The 21,573-nt window shown below is 38.4% G+C and overlaps 1 protein-coding gene across 3 annotated transcripts in view; it reads right to left on the minus strand.

Moving 5' to 3' along the window:
- The window catches only part of chrm3a (cholinergic receptor, muscarinic 3a), a 140,887-nt gene that overhangs the window by 25,074 nt on the left and 94,240 nt on the right, over window positions 1-21,573 (minus strand). Inside the window, exon 1 of one of the 3 annotated variants that reach the window (XM_034681075.1) lies at window positions 6,915-6,987. The exons of the other annotated variants lie outside the window; for them this stretch is intronic. The gene's annotated coding sequence lies outside the window, so the exon portion shown is untranslated. Of the gene's footprint in view, window positions 1-6,914; window positions 6,988-21,573 lie in introns of those variants that run through there. 3 annotated transcript variants of the gene reach the window in all.

Genomic DNA, 21,573 nt, shown 5'->3' on the forward strand with positions numbered 1-21,573 from the left:
AGCTAACACACAATCCGACTAATATCTTGCATAATAAAACTGCCAGCATTTATGGAGGGGTGGTGGTGCGGGGTGCATCTAGTGAATGATGATCTGTGGCATGTAATAGTTCTCATCTGGCTCTCTGACAGGAACATTATGAGGATGGAGAGTGATGAGGTCCTCATAAGCCTCTGACTCTCATGTATGGAGCCATGCTGAGTGGAAAAAGCCTCTCTTTGACTCCTCTTGCACTTACAACACGGTTAATGTGAGTGGGAGAGACAACACAGACCAGAGCAGGCTCCCAGAATATTACGTGGGTGGTTGGGGCCATAAAAATCATTCTAAAGCTATAAAGGAATCATACAACCAAATTATGTTTTGGCTGTGATGACTGTATGAATATCCAACCGCTATCGATTTTCCTCCTGGTTCAGATTTCTTCCCAGGGCATAGAAACCGCAAAATGTTTAATATCACTCACACTATAAAGGGTAACACAGACAGAGAGTGCAATTATATTACACATTTTTCTTGTACTTATCAGTACTCTTGTGCTATTTGTCTTAAATTAACCACATCTTAAGATCTTTCATTTACACCTGCAAATCTAAATGCTTGGAGCAAGATAACTAGCTGCACAAATCACAATGTTTATTGATATTACGCTGCCGGACTTCCATCATAATGTGATACAAGCAGCCACATTCTGTAACTGTGTCTACTTTGCTGTAAAGAAGAAGAACAGAACAGCAAAAAAAAGTAATTTTTTCTTTGTTCCAACAAGAAGAAAGAACTTTTCTGTTTTTTTAATGTTTTGAGCTTCTTTTTTAATCAGCTGAAATGCATTTATCCTTCCAGAGGCTCTTGCGTGTTGCTCTTTTTAGATGACAACACCAAAAGAGGAGGTTCTGAGGCCCTTGAGCTCCTATAAACAGTGCTAAGAGTGAGGAGAGTGAGTGTTTTACTCACTGATGAAGACAGAAGACAGAGATAAACACCTTAACCACTCAGGTGTCTCACTCCTTTGTAAGGAGTATGATCCAGAGAGTGCAGCATTAAAACTTAAATATATGGTGATTCTAATATGGATAAAAAGCATGTGAGAATACAGTTCCTCTCAGTTTCTCCTCCCCTGTACAGAACTGCTGGACTCATAAGTATTAAAAGAGAGAGAAGAAAGCAGATAGGATGACAGGAAAGAAGGAGTTAAAAAGACTCAGCAGGAAGAAGCATCCCCCAGAGGCCGGGATTGGACTGATATTATTCCATTATCTCACATTCTATTTTTTCCCACAGTGACCTTAACCTATAGAATGTGGGAATTGATGTCGCTCTGGGTTGTTATCTCTGACAAGCATCATATACAGTAGCACTTCCTCCTTTTGAATCTGTCTGAAATGTGTTGAAGTGCCAAGTCATACGCTATGAACATACTTCTGTTAATGTATTGACATATGTAAATACAAAAATATTCTCAATCCAACAATTTTATAAAATGGCAACATATCACAACAGAGGAGTTGAAAAATGGTCATCTGATGGAAAAAAAACATTTAACTGAGCTTGTACGCCTACATGATAGATTTACTTGAAGATGTATAGAGAGCAGGGAACAACTACATCTATGTTGTCATACATGGTCTTATTTCAAACTTTAACAAGCTTCATGACATGTAAACAAGATCAGTTTGTCGAGATGGCATTTTAAAAGAAACTATTAACTGCAACTATCCAAAAAAATAAATAAATAAAAAACTGCATTTACAAATAACAGCTTGGTCGACGCATCACAGTTTGTATGATAGTGTATATCTGTTTTAGTTGAAGTTAAGCTAGGTCTGGTCTTCTCATTTATCACCAGTCTGTGTTAAATACTTGATTCTTATTGGTCAAAACTCACAAAAACAGTGAGTTAGTCTTAACAACAAAAATGACGCCAGGGACAATCTGATTACCCACGTCATATCAATTCAATCCATGGAAAGGACTTGCGGCATATTTCACCTCTGCCTGTTGACACTGTGGCAAAAAATGTATTTTCTTTCTGGTCTTGAGACTCATTAAATAATGATGGTTACTGGGACAAGATGTGAGAGCAGCCTGAGGAGCTACTGAGCTCCAACCATCTCTGATAGGGAAAAGTGGAGCAACATCCTGTTCTGCAATCCAGGCAACAACAGCAGAGGGCTGGTGAGGGCATCACAAAAGCCCAGTTTCCACCAAGCTGTTCAGTTCGGTTCGTCTCGGTACGGCACGCATTTTGTAGCGTTTCCATTGACTAAAACCGGGACAGGTCCCCAAATTACCAAGCCGTACCGTCCCATTTTTTGGTACCCTTCTGTTGGTGGCAGACATACCGATCCGACCCCAGAAGCTAGAAACACTACAGTCCGTTGATTGGTCGAAAGAGTCGAAACTTATTAGTGGAGTACACTGTGTCGCGCTGCCATTACGTAGCTGACGCAGCCATCGGCATCCAGCCTTCACGCACGTGGAAATGCAAACAGGATCAGGCATTACCGATCCGACCCGTACCAAGCTGTAAATGGTAAATGGCCTTGGACTTGTACTTATATAGCACTTTTCTAGTCTTTCTGACCACTCAAAGCGCTTTTACACTACTCGTCACGTTCACCCATTCATACCCATTCACTCACTGATGGTAGAGGCTGCTATGTAGTGAGGGACCATCAGTTCTCATTGGTTCACATTCACACACCTCTGAAAAACAGAGGGAGCAATTCGGGGTTCAGTGTCTTGCTGTACTGATCCATACCAGACCGCTTGGTGTAAACGAGCCATAAGTGGCTGATTCTACAAAGTAACCTAAACCAAAAGTTGAAGTGATATTTGATCGCATCTTACAGCCCCTTACCTGCATGTCACTCCCCACTCTATCACCTGGTTTCCTGCTCAATCCACTGTCCTATCCTATCTATGTAAAGGCATCAAAGCCTGGAAAATATAAAACTTGTGACATTAGCATCATTTATGTTTAAAGGTGTGTCACCTGTAAAGCCCAAAGTAGAAGAAGAGCTAAATAAGGAGAGACGTGTCATTTCCTTATATTTCTTATAAAACATATATTATATGGAGTAAAAATCTCTCTTCTTTAAGCATTCAGGTGTAATCATTAACTATTAACTTGTCATTAAGTAACATGTTTTTTTTCCCTGATAGATGAGGCATGACTGATGAGTTGACAGCCCGAGCAGACAGCCCTCTGTGTCTGATTCACTGAACGTGATTGATGTTTGTTGGATCAGCTGATAATCAGCTGCTCATTGCACATGACTTACAGTGTACACCCTGCCTGAACTGCCGCAACGCTTCATTAACTTATCTTATCTATTCTTCCTCCAAGTCCCAAAATGGCCAAAAAATCATTCGCTTTACAACTCCGAAACATCACTTATGTGATGTACTCCCCTCATGTGCAAACACTCAGGAGAAAACAGGAACCCCACATACTTTAATCTATTTTACACAACACATTGTACAGCCTTTTTAGGAGAGTTGGTCATCCAAATAGAGCGGAAAAATTGGGTCAGAGGAGATAAAAAGGGTTTTCTGAGAAATTGCAATTCATGTTTTTACAAGAAACTGAAGAATATTGAACCTTGCTTGCAAAATCTCCTATAAATTGCTTGTTTTACTCTGTCACTGGGTGGTAAAGGAAGTGGAAACCAAAATCAATAAGAAATTTAACATTGTGCACTTTGTGTTCAGGGCTCACAAAGAGCTGTGAACCAGGGATTTCTGGGTGAATCAATATCTGTGCTCTATTGCATTAATGGATGCATGTTTAACTGCAGACCTGTTTGTCTAAGTGACACAATCCTTGTCTGTATTTCATGCATCATGTACCAACAGCAAACTCTCTCTGTAAACACAGTGAGAATCAAGTATATGATATGAATCACGTTCACATTTTCTAATCACACTGTATGATTGCGTAATAAACTGTCCTTTTTCATTCCATCGGTTTTAAAACTTATCCAAATTTCCTTCTTGTGATGTTGGAAAAAAAAAAGTAATCCGTGCCTTTATTTCATCACGCTCGGATTACCTCAGCTCTGTGTTCTCCTGTGAGAGCTCGAGCTCTGTCGGCCCCGAAGGCAGCACCGCGGAGAATAAAAACAAGAGCTTCCCTGCATCAGATTTCCAAATTGATTTCAAGATTGTACAGTTTTGTAAAGCTCAATGTGCTACACCGTCAAGTTAAATCATTCTGACCTCATGACGTCTAACATAACTCAGCAGCAAATTTGTTCCCAAATCCATTTTTCTCCTTCAAAGTGACATTTTCACAGTTTCTCTGTTGGAGCCTTTTAGAAGCTAGAAAAAGTGAGGGTCCAGGTCATTTTTTGAATCACTGCTTTTAAAAAATGTGCTTTGTAGAGGAAAGGTTTTTCACCTGCTGATGTTATTAATTCTGTTGTCTTGTTTGTGCTTTTATCTTTGGCTTTTAATGCCCTTTGAGATACCGGTGGTAAACACAAGCAAACAAAAAACTTTCACAAGTATTTCCTGCACAAAATGTCAGTCTGTTCCACATAGACTGAGGAGTTGCAGGTGTTTTCTTATGCCTTACTTTGGTGAGAAAAATAGCAGAATATGTAGACCTGACTTGATACCCATGTTTCTACTTTCTAACATGAAATTCAGAAGGCAGGAGTCTCTGCGGTGACACACACTGAGTGGCAGAAAGCATATATAAACCAGTCAGGAGCAGGGTATGTTCAGGGTTTTGGCTTTAATTAATTCAGCTGAAAAAAGTGACATTTTTTTTTAGTAATGATTTATGAGCCATGTTCTCTGTGCACAGCAACATTCTGATGTTACGGAATTATAACTCAGCAGAGCAGAGGTTTCCTTTGTTAAATAGTCTCATCAGAAATAAAAACAGGACACCCACAGTTTATCAAAAGGTTAATCCATCACTGATCAAAACCAGGCTTTTCTATGTATTCAGGCTTTGCTTTGTTTTTTCCTATGGCTTTGATATACATGTCAGGAAACAGCTGGCCACATGCTTATGCCCACAAACCACTGTGTCTTTGGAAAATGTAGGGTATCTCTACAAAGTCAAACTGCCCTCTGATTTACTCCTGGTATCATCATTTCCTTTACTCAAGGCATGCAGCTATGTTGCTTAATGTCTTGCCACTCAATCCCACTGAGTGGGTGTGTCCTGATAGGGAAATAAAACAGTGCATATCCTCTACAACACAATTATGTTGCTCTGAAAAAGTTTGAGTAGAGCAGAATCATTTTCTAACAGAATTTCACACATGGAAATACACAACTTCAAAATGTACAGACGGTTAAGAGAGTAACTACTGAAATGTTAAGCTTTATTTGATGTTTTCATGACTGAGTTTGCCACCTTGATTTGTAAAAAGCTCATCAATGTTTGACTGAAATTAAATATATCTTCTTGAGTTTGCATATCGTCAGCTCCCTGTAACAATAATAATAATAATAATAATAATAATATTAATAATAATAATGATAATGATAATGATAATACTTACATTGTAATTTTTACTTGTTTTTCCCTGGATTTCTTTAACTGTATTATTTTGTGGATTTTGCTGTCATCTTTACCAGTGTAGAAACAAAATAAATAATGAAATGCATACAATGCACCAACATATACATTGACGTAGAAAATAAATATTAGAACGTTGCACTTTTGTAATAAAAAACAAATTTATATTTTTAACGGCTGAAGTTATATTATTGTACAAAATAAGTTACTTATCGTTCCTTTAGTGTCATGTTTAGTATGTTGATAGCTTCAGGGTAAAAACTGTTCATAACCCGGAAGGATTGCCAACTTTTAATTTGACTCAACCTGAGTTGTTAAATCATCCCGATGATCTCATATTGCAATAATCTGACATTATGCCTCATATTCAGTCAAATGAACATTTCCCCTGTCAGAGCAGTGTTAAATTTAGAGCCAGTTAATGTACACTTACCAAAAATACCATATTACGCTTTCTGTCAGCGCTGTTGAAATTTAATGACTAGTTTTGAAAGAAGCTCTCACTCTGGGGGTGGACAGAATGAGGAGATTTTGGAAAGGAACTTGTTGTCATTGCTGACGCACAACCGATCCTCATTCAAATTGCTGTTCAGGTTTGCCACCTGTATGTATTCAGTATGTCACCATCCTGAGGCAGAAGCTAACAGCTGAAACTTATAATTAAACTAGAAACTTGAATTGGTTCCTGCTATGATGAGCCCACTAGCACACTCATTTCAAGATATCAATCCTACTATCCTACATTGTATTTCACCCCGTCTTATTAAGATATGTCAAACTGAAAATTTGAAGATGATTCAAACAATTTTTATCAGCAGATTCAAAGAATGAGACTTCTTTTTGATAGAGCAATCACTCATTGCCCTTAAGGTTCACAATTTTGCTTTATTATTTAGATTTTGTTGATCCTTGGGGGTAGAAATCAACACACAGCAACCAAACAAAAGACAGCAAATCAGCAGGATCTGAAAAATGTAAAGGAACTACCTTTAGTCCTTTGCGTTTGTTGAGAAAACATTACCAAAACAACCTTCCTAGTTTTTATTTATCCTTGATATTTCACATGTCTGCTGTCTTAGTTAAGCTGTCTGACATTTGGGCAATCTGAGCAGGTTGTGTTGATTGTGTGGAACAAAGAGGGGAACAGTGACAGGTTGCCTTTGTGGACAACAAGAGAGACGTAGGCTGGTGTGAAGTGACAGTAATGCTGTTATTTACACTTTCTCACTTCTCTCCTTCACTTGAACATGCATACTCTTATTATTAGACTAAATGTTAGTGCCGATATCCTTCTGTTTGTCAGAAGTTTTGATATCAAGCATCTGAAAGATGGAATTAAAATCACACATTTCTATAAAAACTTAACAGCTCTTACCCTTGGTGTCATGCAGATGGTGTTTGACGTGCTACAGAGCAACAACTGAGTGCAAACTGGTAGAGAAAAAAACACAAAAGCAGGAACAAAAGCTTTTCCTGACTGATGTCCTTTAATTCCCTGAGGTTTTAGAATAAAGAAACAATAATAAATACTAAAAAACGGCCGTCAGAGAGGCAAGTACCTCCTCCAGGGAAAGAGAACCAGACATAATTCAGCACTTTGATGCTCTGCAGGTGGTGTTTCTCTGTTTCATGTGGGAAGCTGTCACCTCTGCAAGCAGCCTCCACTGATTGTCAAGGACACAACTCACACATTCTTACAGTTAACAGTTTACTTTCCTCACAAACAACTGAAATAATTTGCTCCTGGGTTGTAAAAATTATTGGTTAATTTCTTTTCATGTTGCTGACTGCTTGTTTATGCTAAGCCTGTTATTAAATGTTTACTTTTTCGCAAACGGCAATTGGAGAAAGACTGTCAGGTTTCTGCTCAAACGACTTTGAAATGAATCATAAATCATTTCATATTTGTAACATATCAGTTGGAGTGAAGTTCAACGACACAAACTTTAAAGATCTGTTGATGTAAGAGTGTCAGAATTTGAAATAAGCTGATGTTTTTCTCCTCAGGGAAGAAGCACTGCTGCTCATTTGATGCATCTTTTTCAACTAAAGCGAGATCCATTTATCTAACCGCCCTTTAATCTACAGATTATACTTATGTGCAATAAAAGCAATCTGCTTTTAAGTGAAAGAACTGTAGAGCAGAGATGAATCTGTCTTTCACTTAAGCTTTTCTTGGATTGTCTCCAGAAAAATGTGGCCCGCTATGAAAGACTACCCGGGTCTTTGGAGGATGGAGACTCGTCCATCAAACAGACTCCAGATCAGCCTGAGGCATTAGACATGTTGGTTTATGTGTGTGTGAAGTTACTACTGAAATATGAACCCACGCAGGGGGGCCTAAAGAACACATCAGACTCACAGGATGTGATGTAATTAGAGGTGGACCAGCACAACTATACAGTTGCCTTTAGGTTGACTCCTGCCAAGTCAGCCGTGCTTGCCTTTATGAGTCACAGATTCACGGGAGAGTTAAAGCTCGTGAAATTCATGAGCGAATGTATCTTTTGTGTGTTTCAGAGCATGATTTCACTTGATGCCAGTTCACTTGAGTCGAGATTAGCTGCTTAAGTTCTCTTTCTGTGTGTTCAGTTAAAATTCGTCTGTCACTGTGCCAGTGGAATTATATACTTAGTTGTTACCTTCCTGAGGGAGAGATAGTTAAAGACTTGTAAGCTTAATAAAATATTAAATATTACTACTTCTATGAATATTATTTTCTCAACTAATAGACAACTTTTTAAGAGCTTTTTTTGCACTCACTCATGTGTATTGTTTGGCATGTTTACAACAAGAAAAACTCAGTAATTGGTGCACCGAATAAAAAGATATGCAACAAAATGAACCCTTAATTATTCTACACGAGACATTTCAGCTGCCTCACAATCATTTTCTCATAGTAAACATAATGACTCATATAAGCCACTCCATTACCTAATCAAAGAAATAATTAGATAGCAAATATTGCTGTGTAAACATACCTATTATGATGTATTAATATTTAATACATCTAATGTACTATTTGCTTAGCTTTGAGGAGTAATATTAACATCAACAAAATCAGCTTTCCCTCATTAGTGTGCAAATGAAAGCAGCAATGTTTCTTACCAATAATGAGAACATTTAGATGGCTCTGTAAGAAGGAGCTTTTCACTCTTTAATTCATAGTCAAAGATGTCTTTATGTAATAAGATAAAAGATGACATACCCCTTATATTCACTTCTGAAGATATGACCACAAAGAGGCCATCACGATAGCCTCACACAGACCTCACAGTTTGTCCCCTCAGGGTCTCTGTAGTACTTTAAGACTCTGTGCTGACACCATGCAGTACAGGCAAACTGGGGAGAGGGGCTGCTGGGTAAGAGAGTGAGCCTTTAAGGCATCTCTGTGCTGGGACTCATCATCCCATAATCTGTCCGGGGAGTCTGTGGTGGACAGACGGAATTTTTTGTCATGTCATCATGTTAGCCGAGGGAATTTAGGCTGCTACAGTACATGTGCTCAAGCTCCTGTGAGGAGTTTTAAGCTGGTTATGAGACAGACTGATATTAATATTGATAACCAGACCATCAAAGAAAAGATTTATGGAGTTATCATTAATCACTGTAACCACTGCCACCAGACGAGGTGATTGAATCTCCAACGAATAATTATTGGCTTGTGATGATTCCTCCTGAAATTGTGCAAGTAGTTTTTGTTTTTTTAACAGTTTGTTGTTTAACAAAATGTCCAGCCTGAAGAATCTGAGTTTATTTAGTAATAATAATAATAACAATAACAATAACAATAATAATAACAATAACAATAACAATAACAATAATAATAATAATAATAATAATAATAATAATGATAATACTTACATTGTAAGAACCTGATACTCCTCTCTGACACTGTATAACTTTACAGCAGTTGCATCCATTGTTCTGTTTAAGTGACAGATGTTTTCTTGAGAGTTTAACATGGCTTTATTGGATTGGAGGGTCCTGGTCTCCCAAGTGTGTGTGTGGAGTGGGCAGGGATTACCAAAAAGCGTAGTTAATCCTTTTGGTTTCATTTTCACATAGTGAAGCGTCAGGACTGGTACGCCTTGTCGGTGAGTAATTGTATACTGGCAGTGCTGATGTTTCAAAGAAGAATTAATGTAAACTTATGTTTGTTCATTTTGAGTTGTATTTTGTGCTTATGTTGCAGGTTTACAACCTAATTAAGAGTCAAATAACTTCTAACTACTGAGTGTCGATAGGCAAGTGGGCGTTTGATGTGTACCAGTGTGCAATAAACGTAAAAGAAGGAGACTCGAGTTGTGTCTGCCATACCTGTTCTGACAACCCTTCCTGAGGGGAGTTTATTAAACTATAGCAGGTAGATTAGTAAAATCTGGACAGACACTGTGGTGAAAAGAGGAGTACAAGGAAAACTTTAAGTCCATTGCTGTAGGTTGTTCAGGGTCCCTCTATATCTGATGTAAATGTTTTCTAAACAGAAATAACAACATGTGTTAAAATACCAATCACAAAACTCAATATGAAGCTTGAAATTGGATTTTTTTTTTTACTCAAAATCACATTTATTTCGTTTTTTTTTCTATTTAGCATTAAAAACAAAGTGAAAAAGCCTGATTTCCCCAGCAGTCATTAACTTGCTGTTTACTTTGTGCAGAGAATTATAACTCTGGAATGTCTGAAACCAAAAGGACTAAATTGGATTAAAAGGGAAGATACCTCTTAGTTTGAGCTTCAACCAAGGGCCTTCATTAAACTTTCCAGAGAACTGTCAAAATTTCACGTCTCTTCGCTTTAACTCAGCCTCTCAGCTCTGCATCAATTTCAGCATCTTAAGGAGTCTGGTGAAGGAAGTAATTAAAGAGAGGAAAATCTCACTTTAATATAAAGAACAGGCTCCTCTCCAACAGGCATTGTAAAGTGTCTGTTTAATCCTTTTGTATCTTTTCTTCTCCTGTCTTTCTATCACTCTCTTCCTGTCTCTGTGCGCCCCGGACTGACACTCTGTTGCCTTCACTTGAGGGATTTGTGCAGTGATCTCGCTGTTCTTACAGGCGGCTGAAATGGAGGAGGGACATGGTTGGATGAGATTTCATTGATCAGATGCGACTGTCTAGAGTGGATTTGCTTTTATTGGGTCTGGGTTTCATCTGTGGGCAGCGAAAGCTTCAGTGGCCTATTCTGTACTGCGTGTTGCATTCAGAATTACATTTTTATTTCTCTCCAGCACTCCCACGCCTCCTCCACTATCACAGGCCGTCTGCACAGTGTTTGTTTTGAGTCACAAGTTGGGACACGGAGTGATATTAACGTTGTTTGAGCACACAGTAAACATTGCTCAACATTACCAGGACTTATTGCTTTCTGGGTTGTAACTATTTGATTGTTGTTTTAGTCTAAAAGGCGACGTCAGTGTCCTACAGCCAGTCTGCTTGGCTGGTTTATTATTAAAACCAGCCAAGCAGACTGACTGCAGGACACTGAATCCCTGTTTCAATGAGACATGATGGAGTAGACATTATATAAAGCCTCAAATCATTTTTAATGATGCTTTTTACACTGCTAGTTGAATACTCATTTCTGATTGGTCAATTACAGCATTCTATTGTCTGCTACTTCTCTGTATCAGACTGCTTACAAGAGCAGACCATTCATTTCATCATTCACTCTGGAGATCTTGAAAAGAAAAGAAATGAAAACAAAACAAAAAAGATGAACACAGCAAAGAAAAAGTAAGAGAAGAAATAAGCAGGGGTGTGTCCAGGGGCAAAGACCTCTCCTGGAATCAGATTATGTACCCCTTGTGCCCCTGAAAAAAACTATGATTTGCTGTTTGCCTTGTCAGAGGCAGGATTTGTGTTAAAATCAACTACAGAAACAGTACATTGATGTTATTCAGACATGCACTATGTCTACACATGTCATCCCACCATAAGTCAGAGCCCAAATTGAGCCATCAAAGTCAGAAGTGTCTGGTCATGAGATACGGAAGCTACAGGCTGACAGAGAAAATAACAAAATTGAAGAAGGTACTCACAGGAAGCACAAAGCAGAACCTGGTATGGGATACAAGCGCTATGTAAACACCAGTGTAAGAAAAAAAAACAGTCAACATACCTTTACAGTGATGAGATAGAAAAGTTCAACCATGTGCCTCTGTGATCAGTGCCTTTCACTTTGTTTTTCTTCACTTTCATCGGAAATGTAAGTAATACTCGCTAAGACTAACTTAGTATTTTTGCTGTGTTCAAAGTGACTCAGAGTCAAGGCTACTATTTCTTAAATTTAAAGAAATGACATCCTTCTGGATCAATAGAGGCATTTCTATGTAAAAGTGTATGTCATATTATTTATTACTTTAGTAAGCTGCCATGTAAAAAGCAGGATAATGTGCTGTGAGCAGGTAGTCATAGCAGAATAAACTCCTTCAGGGCCCTTCTCTTTGCATCAGGTCTTATATCACCCAGCTTTAAAGAGGAAAGAGACTTCTATTTCTTAATTTAAAGGATATGCTCTTTGATCAGATTTGGCAATAACCAGAATAAATCTTCAGTATTTTCACTCCTGATGTTACTTCAGTATGCACGGCAGTGCTGTTTAGATAAATGAAGCTTTTTAAAGTTTAAAAAGTACAGACTCCAAAAAGCCACCTCTGAAGGTGTCTGTGTGGCAGTGATAAAATCATGTGAAGAGAAATAATTAACTTCCACTGACCCCACCAGAAAATTAAATGAGGTAGACAAAGTAAGACCAATGCTCAGTGGAGCACAGTTAATGTTTCTTAATCATCTTTTATTTATCTGGCCAATCCATCCACATTACTGTTTTCTTGTTTTCACAGGTTTTTGTCACGGATGATAGAGTCTCTTCCGATTGACCTTACCTCCTCTTTTGAGCAACCACAAATAGGCGAGGGAGAAGTCAATGGGCATTGGCAGCAATCTCCGGGTTACCCCTGGAGATTCTATCCCTAAATCCAATAATGGATACCTTTTGTCCACTGTTAGGTGCTAGAAAACCTTAGTGAAGGGACACAATTCTACGTTTTCCTTTTTTTCCCTTGTGTGCAAACATAGAAGTTTTTTTTCTTTGCAATACAAAGTTTTTCCTTTAGGACAGCTGAAGAGAGAGAGCAAATACAGGAAATAGAGAGTGGGGAAAGACTGCAGCAAATGGTTGTGGCTGTGAGTCGAACCAGCGACCGCTGTGACGAGGACTATAGCCTCTGTGCATGGTGCGTGTGCTTAGACCACAAGGCCAACAGCACCCTGCAATAGATAATTTAATTCAGGACAGTGTGGCATAAGTGCGTGACTCCCATCAGAATACTGACCCTGTGTTGGCCCATTTAAAACGAGCAGCATTTGAAAGGGTCTGCAGCTACTTTGGTACATTTGATGCAGAGGTAAAGGGTATTTTTGAAAACTTGACTTCAATACTTCCAAAACGTTGAATGCCACATGAGAGATTCAACAACACCAGCCAAAATTGTCAAAAAGTAGCCTCTGGTTCAGTGTATCTCTCCTCTTTGCATTTGTCCTACTCCAACACATACACACAGAGACACAGACACACAGAGACACAGACACACAGAGACACAGACACACAGAGACACAGACACAGACACACACACACACACACACACACACACACACACACACACACACACACAGGTCCCAGCTCGCCAAAAACCTATTCGGACGAAACATCAAACATTAGATGCAAGATTCAAGTAAAGTCAGACGTGATTGGTAACCAATGCTGATCAGGTTAATGAACTGATAAGTATCATCCAACATGTGTTCTGAATTGTTGGGAAAGAACACAGTGTACCTGTGTAGTAAACAAGTTTATTTCATATTTCTGAATTAACCACAATCAATTTAACTGCAATAACATAACCTTTCACAAATTATTGATACAGCAGAATTTTTTAAGTTCTTTGTTCAGAGCTTCTTTTTTTTTTTTTTTACAAGTTTTGAACTGAATACTTATTTAGGTGTGCAAAAAAGTAATAATTTCAAATGTCATCATCTTTGTATATTTGCTTGTTCACAACAAAGACACAGCAGTTGATTAAAATATCCAAGTAGTTGCTTTGGAAACCAGTGTTACACAAGTTAGCCTAAGATAGGCAGTAACTTAATGTCAATCTTCTCAAAAATTTGTGTGACATCGGATTTAAAAACACAATTTTCAACCAAACAGTGGGACCAGAACAAATCTCAGGGCTTGCTTGAATTTAGTTTCAGAGATCAAAAAATAAGCCATTTTTGTTGCTTTTACACTGCAGTAACTGTAAATGATCATAGTTCTTCAAACAAGGTGTTGGAGGACTTTTTTAGATCCTACTTCATGACAGGTACTTATCCAACAAAAGAGGGACCTTGACATTAGAGTACATCGATTGGTCGAGCACTTGAGCATCAGCAACCACCATCTTTAAAAAATAGTGTAACACCTTGAAAAAGTGGACTGAAAATTTTGGCCATAACATCGACGAACATGGACAGTGATGTCCTTATTGCATGTCTCCTGTTCAACTCAGTAAATGTTATGAGATCAGCTACACATATGAGGATACATAACTCTTGCTGCAGCTCCTTCCATCTTTTTTGTGATCTTAGTGTATTAAACGTTGCTACAATATCTGCTAAATGATGTTCGTCACTTTGGCATTCCTACAGACAGGGAATGCAATTAGGAAGACAGCCTTGCAGGTAAAAGCCAAACAGGATTTATCCATCCACTGGAGACCATGAATGATGGAACGAAACGTCATAACAATCTGTTAAACAATTGTTGTTTTTAATAATGCATGAAATAAATCAGTCTGATAAACTGGTCGATGATGGGAATTATCTATTATTATTTGTTATTGTCATAATGCAATTTTTACTGACAAAAACAACCAAAACAAATGTTTTCACTTACTTAATAGAAATATTAAAATATATCTGTAATTTCATCGGTATCAACCATCGGGAACAGGTTATTGTCGGTGATCAATTACAAGTATCGTCTCAAAAAATCCTCATCATGCATTGTTATATCTTGTTATTTCACCAATAACCAAACCAGTAGACCCACCAGCAAACCAGCTTTCCTAACTCTCACCATCAGCACTCACTTCCTAAACCCACAGCAACTTTACACCTTATCAATAATAGAGAAGACTCTGTTGTTGCTGTCTGAGTCTGAGTGTTTGCTTCCAGTGAGGACACCGTGGTCGTGTCTTCTTTGTTTTCAGAGAATATACAAGAAACTGAACTGTGGGATATGTCCGATATAAAGGTGGGCAGAGATCGTGCACAGAGGGAGAACAACATATACTATTGTTTTCTGAATGTGACACATGTTGGAAATTAATGGTATGCCTTTAAAGATTTGTCATTATGTGTGCATAACATTAACCTTGGCTGGTGGTGAGGAGTCTGTCAATACACAGCAGAGGACTTTAAAGTCAAGGTAATATTGGTTCTTTCTTCCCTCTGAAAATGCAATAATGTGATAACGTTTGGTTCTTACTCCCCCCTGTTACTGTACTTTTATTTCTTCGGTTTGTGTACAATTATTGCTGAGTTGCTCAACATCATTAAACATTTTAAAGTCTTGATATATCGGTTAATTGAGGTGGATGCATGTTGGCAGAAAGAAAAGAAAACAGCAAGGCTTGTATTTTTATGAATTCATCCACAAAAAAAATGTTAATTATAATAATGACTGTGGAAATATGGAAGTAAAAGATGCTTTGGTAAAACTTAATTTGATGATGCTTTCAAGATGATGCAATTTGGATGCAATTCATTATAAGGTTTTAGCAAACCACACTGGAGAGTCAGATTAAGACGGAGAGGAAAGTAGTCAAATCCTCTCCGGTTGAGTGTCCCTGTCATGGATCCAGGAAATCGAACTAAGTTAAGTAGGACTTATTAAATAGCTGCTGTAATTTGTGCAGACAATCAAGGACAAAAAAACACAGCTTAGTCTTTCCTTCTCGTCCAAGTATTTCAGAGTCAGGATGTTTTTCTTTTAACCAAACCACAGCATCAGCACAGTAATTTCCAGTGGGATAATAAATCACCTCTGCCCTGGAGACAGACAAACACAGCGTGTGTGATGGATAGCCAAGCTGTTAAAATGTGAAAATGTGCAGTTTGGAAGCAGACAACACAGTGCCACAGTTTATGCCAAAAGGCATTTTGCCAATATAGAACTACCCATTATGATGAAGAATAATCTCAAGGGAAAAGGGTGATTTAAAACTATATCACTGAGGGTGATGACAGTGATAGCTCCGTGAGTGAAAATATCACAGAGAATATGTTGGACCAAGTTGGTATCACACACACATAAAAGGGAAACTATAGGAATCCACAGTCAATTTAACGAAATGCCAAGAGGGAAGAAAAATGAATTAAAAAACAGCAGGAAAGTGCAAACAGGTTGCTACAGCTGCTGACAGAAATATAACGAAAGAGGATGCCAGGGAAAACAAAGGTAACGAGGCATGACATTAGGACGCAGGAGGCAAGGAAAGGCAGGTCAAGGTAAGGGGCAAAATATAAGTACATAAAAAACAAGTTGTGAGCTATAATGGAGTGAAGTGATTATGTGGTTGCAACATCCGACTTGGCTGGTGTAGTTGTGGGACACTGTTGTGTAGGAAGTTGGTGTTAAGGCAGGGTATGCATCTGCTCTTCTGGGGTAAATTGTGTGTGACTGCTGTGCGTGTCCATCATTTCTCTCGCCGGTCTAATTACAGCCGGTTCCACCTGGATACACTGCTCTGTCCTCCTCAGTGCACAATGACGCTAACGTACGACTGCACTGAGATACAGAGATGAAGAGTTTGAGCTGGGGAAATTCATGTTGCAGCATTCATTTTTGGGTTTTTCTTTTTTTAACCCTAGAGTCATACTTAACTGAATTTAACAAAACATTAAAGTTGAATCAGCAGCTTTGTGTTAAAATTACTTCAAATCTGCAACAAAATGTTTTTACAAATTTCAGTGGCATAAATCCTTTAAAACAAAAAAGCCAACTTCCCTACGAAGCAAACAGGCAATCATTCTCAGCAGGAGTGTCGATCTTTGGTGTTCTCCATGTCATAAAGTGTTGAAAAAAGAGATGCTTTATGATTAACAGCAGAAAAGTTGAAGGAGGTTTTGAGTGTCCGTGCACAGGTTCTGGTATGAAAATAATTCACTATAGCACATCCACAGTGTTTTTTTCACTACTGTTAGGGTGAATTAAGAGGTAGGTGCTACTTTTCATGGTATCAAATGGGGAAGCTTACACCCCAGCATGCCAGAGCTGGCATCTTACACTCACCAAACAAATAGGATAACAGTTTTCAAAAGTCCTTTTCTTTGTGATATATAACACACATCTAACCTTTATGAGATGTAACATACATGTAAGCTAAGCAGCCAGAATATGCAGCATGTTTAAAAGTCCTTGGGAGACGGTGCATTCCATAATACAGTTTTGCCCAATAGTGCTGCGCCTAATTCCATCCTCCTGTGCTGTGATTGGCTCGCACTTGTTGCCTTAAATATTGTCTTTTGGGCTTCCTACTAATGAGCCCTCTGAACCCAGACCACATACTTGTTTGAATCTGGTATGAAAGAGTCCTGTTCATTTTCCTGATAAAGTCTTTTTTAATTATTGTTTTGACAAATTAATTGACATAATCTTAATATTACACTGGAAAAAATTCCCCTCCCAAAACAAGAAAAAATAACTTATTTCAAGGTGCTTTTACCTTGAAATAAGCAAAAAAAATATGCCAATAGAACAAGTGAATATTTGCTTGGTAAGATTTCTTAAAATAGGATGTAATATTTAGAAAACTGTGATCTTTAAATTAGCAGGGAAAAAACTTATTTTAAGCAATATTTTACCAGTATTTTAAAGCTTAGTGTCTCAGAATAAGCCAGGAATGCTAACAATTAGTATTTTTTTACACAAAAAAAGATTTTGCACTAATACATTTCATGTCAACTTCTTCATTTGAGAAATATTCACCTTAATTTGAGTTGCATTATAGCGGCACTTCTCTTTGTTTGAGACCATATTGTACTTGAAATAAGATTACAAAGTTTAATTTGAGCATTTTGAGATATAATGTCTTCTCATAGTGGATATACTAATATTCAGTCATGTTGTTTTTTTAGGATAAGCCAGCTATGCTCAAAAGTAGGTGTTTCATTGTGTGCATATAGTTTGAGGATGTATATTTTTATCTGATTTAGAAGAAACAGTGCCTGAAAACTGTAACCCAACCTTAAAGAAAACTACTTTTCTTTCTTTCTTTCTTTCTTTCTTTCTTTCTTTCTTTCTTTCTTTTATCAATGGAGCTGTTTTCTGATAGATTCTCCAATAAAATGCATTTACTTAAATCAAGTAAAGGGTTTGTCTTAAATCAAAATTATCCGTCTTCTACAAATAAGATCTCAGCTTGAAAAATGTATAAAATGTTAAATAAACCTTGTTTCTTCTAAAATACAACTCAAAACAAGTTAATTTCAAGATTGTTTGACTTAACAAGATATTTAAGATGCATTGTCTTAAAACAAGTCCCTCTATCTTGCTCAAATGTTACTTGTTAAGTTAATTTATCTTAAATCAAGTGGGATAAGACATTTTAACTAAAAATGAGACAATTTCACTTGGTAAGATTTTGAGTTTTTGCAGTGATAGCTTGTTTTCAAAAGCTTGTGTTGAGAGTTTTGAGTGTTAAATCTGTCACTGTTTATTATTTCAAGCTACATTCAGCAGGTTTGTGCTACAATAGAAAGGCTGATAGTTGTGACAGCTTAGCTTAACTGTCAGATCTCTGAAAACCCACTAGCTGCTGCTTAACTGGTCATTTTCTTTCATTGAGTGTCATTATCTCAGAGTTCGCTTATAGCACAGGCGCTAGCATGAAGACTCCTTTTTCAAACATGAGCTGCTCCCCATGAAACTTCTCGAGATCTAACACAACTGATCCAGGGATGCGCACAACGAAGATACCCTGCCTTCCCACCATCTAATGAGAAGAGTACTTTTTTCTACTTCTTTCAGAATGATGATGGAGACAGAACCCTGAATAGAGCTGTGAGATTCACTTCATCAAGCAACAGAGTCTTGCTTTCAACTCTGACTTTCTGTTATCATTATCCCCTGAAACTCATTTTCAGACCTGTCATTCAAAACGTCATTATTAAAAGAATTCATCATTTGAAAGAGGAGAAGTTGTCTGGGGTAATTCAAAAGGTGCTGTCCTTAAGGAGAGAGGACAAAAATAAAAGCAAAAAACATTTTTTATGTTTATGTTGTGTGACTACAGAATTGTTTCCTGTCCAGGGAAGCTCAACCAAGTCCTGCAGAGCCATTCAGACACTGAGTGAGAAATGCCTGAGCACATTTGGAAAATAAGTCATTACAATAGCTTATTATTTTCAGACTTTCAGTCTAATTGCGCAACAGGGGATGCAACTCAGAATTATCCTGCCTTTAGTGGGCTCATTAGAAGGAAAAGGATTCATTTCAGTCGTCAATGAAACCCCCTCCACCTCAGCTGAATAACAAACGCTCCACATCAAGATGCACGGTGAGTATTTGCTTGACATTACAGAGGCTTTGGCAATCACCCTTCAAAATAATAATCAACTCATTAAAAATCTTGACAAATACAACTGAGTGTACTGATTAAAGCTGAGACAGCTGGCAGCCTGTTTGAATCAAGCAACAGTACTAATTTAACAAGGCAAGTATGACGTGTGCATGGTGTTCTTAATAATACCTCTAAACACTGTCGCTTATCATTTGCTGCATAAAAAAGAGGTGCAAAGCATTATGTACGGCATCAAGTAGAGGACATAAATAAAGAATGACAAGCATTTAGTCCTCCAAGAATACAGTAACAACACCAGCTATCTATCAAGGCAGGAAAATGCCAATACATTTAACAGCATCCTCTTAAAGTCCCAGGCAGCAGTTCAATGAGGAGACAAGATTATAAGCTGAGGCGTACACTCGTGTACCTCCAGACACTGTCGTGACAGGAAACTTTTCAGCTGTCTTCAAAGGTTGTACTGAGTGCTGAACAAAACGACACACTGCAACGTTTCAGCAATCACAGTCACAGCCGCTCAGGGAGAACAAGAGAGGACTTCCCTGAAAGTGAGGAAGTCTTCACAACACAGTGTCACTTCAAATTCAGGCTGAGAGTGTTTCAAGGCGCTGGATTGAGAGCTACTTTTATAAAAGAGAAAATCCTTAGAGATAGAGAGGCCTTTCCTCTGAGGGAAGTCGAAGCGAGTGAGAAGACTGAGACCTATATTGAAATGAAATGCCCTTTAATACAGCAATATATTTTATATGATGTCTTTTATGCTTGCCCGCAATCACTCTGTCGACTGGGGGATGCTGTTCAGCGCTTTTTTCTGCTGACTCATTGTAAAATCTATGTGAGGTGAACATGCGTTTAAGGTGTTGAGGACAGCCAGAGATAAGGTTTATTATGAGGGATGAAATAGCGTTCTAACTGTGGGAGGTGAGACAACAGAATCAAGCAAGCATTTTATAACCTGAGCGTTGTGGCCTAATGAAATACTGCCATGTGAGACAGTTATTGCTGTTAAACTTAAATCATCCATGGAGCCATTTGGAAGTCAGATTTCCAGCCGGTGTGACTAAGAACATGTTTTACGGCCCACTCCTCCATTTCCCTACTTGCAAATTGAATTTTGTGTCATTACACAGCACATATGACTTGTATTAAGTTTGAGAACACACAAATGACAGGCTATTTTTGGCTGCTAGGTAGATCAGATGTTGGTTACAGGGCTGTCCAGGTGCTTTGATTGCGTTAGCACACAGGGTGACTTTATTGTGTGACTACAGAGCGACTGAGTGATAGGACCAAACCTCACTTGGTTATGAAACACCTTTTTATTTAGTCATGTGTGAGGTATGCCGAATGTTAGCCATCAAATCACAGGGCAAGACCGAACCTTAGGAGATTTAATAAATACACAAACACACACTGAATTATGTATGTAATTAGTGTGAGCTGCATGAGCTTTGCATGATACAGTAAGCAAACATACAAACACTGCTCTAAAAACAATCAAGGCTACAAGCTTAACTGTTAGCATAGCGGTCTTTGTCTCAGGTCACGCACAGTCTGCTAGATTACATGTGATGTCCAAGACATGACCTCTGTAAACTGTAATACATTACCATGCCAGAGCAGACCTGTCAGGCACAACATGCTGCAGTGACTTTGAGCTGAAGCTAACGTGACTTTTCAATCCTCTGCCCTGTCAAGTGCTGTTAATTCCAGTGAATTTATATTCTGTGTCATTTTTTTCTCCTTACCCATCATGTGACAAAGCTTTTGGCACAAAGACTATAACCATAGAACAGATGGGTATAGATTTTATTAGCTATGTATCTCATCTGACAGCAGCGCTCGCTCTCCTGCTCTTATCTTTTGTCTGATGAACCCACACAGTCTGATCGTCAATCTCTCCCTTACAACTCAAAGATCTCTGTTCCTTTTCTTTACAGCCATCTTTTAATTTCTCATTTCTGCCCTGAAACTTGAGTTGACAGCAGAAAAATACTGAAATTTTGATTTAAAAGCACTGACAAGTCGGGGCTCAAAATAAGTGACTCTCATCTCTCCGACTTCATGCCGTGGGTTTGATTAGAGCAGCTGCATGGGTACACATCGTGCATAATCAGGGGCCGAGGGTTAAATACTGAGAGATGTTTGTCATTCACATTCCTCTCTGTAACATCTTCACATGGACTAATTCATAAGCATGGCTCTGACTTTGCCCTGTGGCATCGGCTTTTGCATTATGTTGTCCGGGTGAAGCCATTAACACCGTGACACCGGATCGTTTCTCTGTCAGCGGCTTCTCGCAGAGGTGGAAATCAGGATTCACATCAGATCACAACAGAGCTCATTGTCTCTGCTTTTGTCTCCATCAGCAGCAGGTGCAGTGGCAGAAACAGCGAGACACAAT

The sequence above is a fragment of the Notolabrus celidotus genome, chromosome 4 (assembly GCF_009762535.1).
Source record: "Notolabrus celidotus isolate fNotCel1 chromosome 4, fNotCel1.pri, whole genome shotgun sequence".
Taxonomy (NCBI): domain Eukaryota; kingdom Metazoa; phylum Chordata; class Actinopteri; order Labriformes; family Labridae; genus Notolabrus; species Notolabrus celidotus.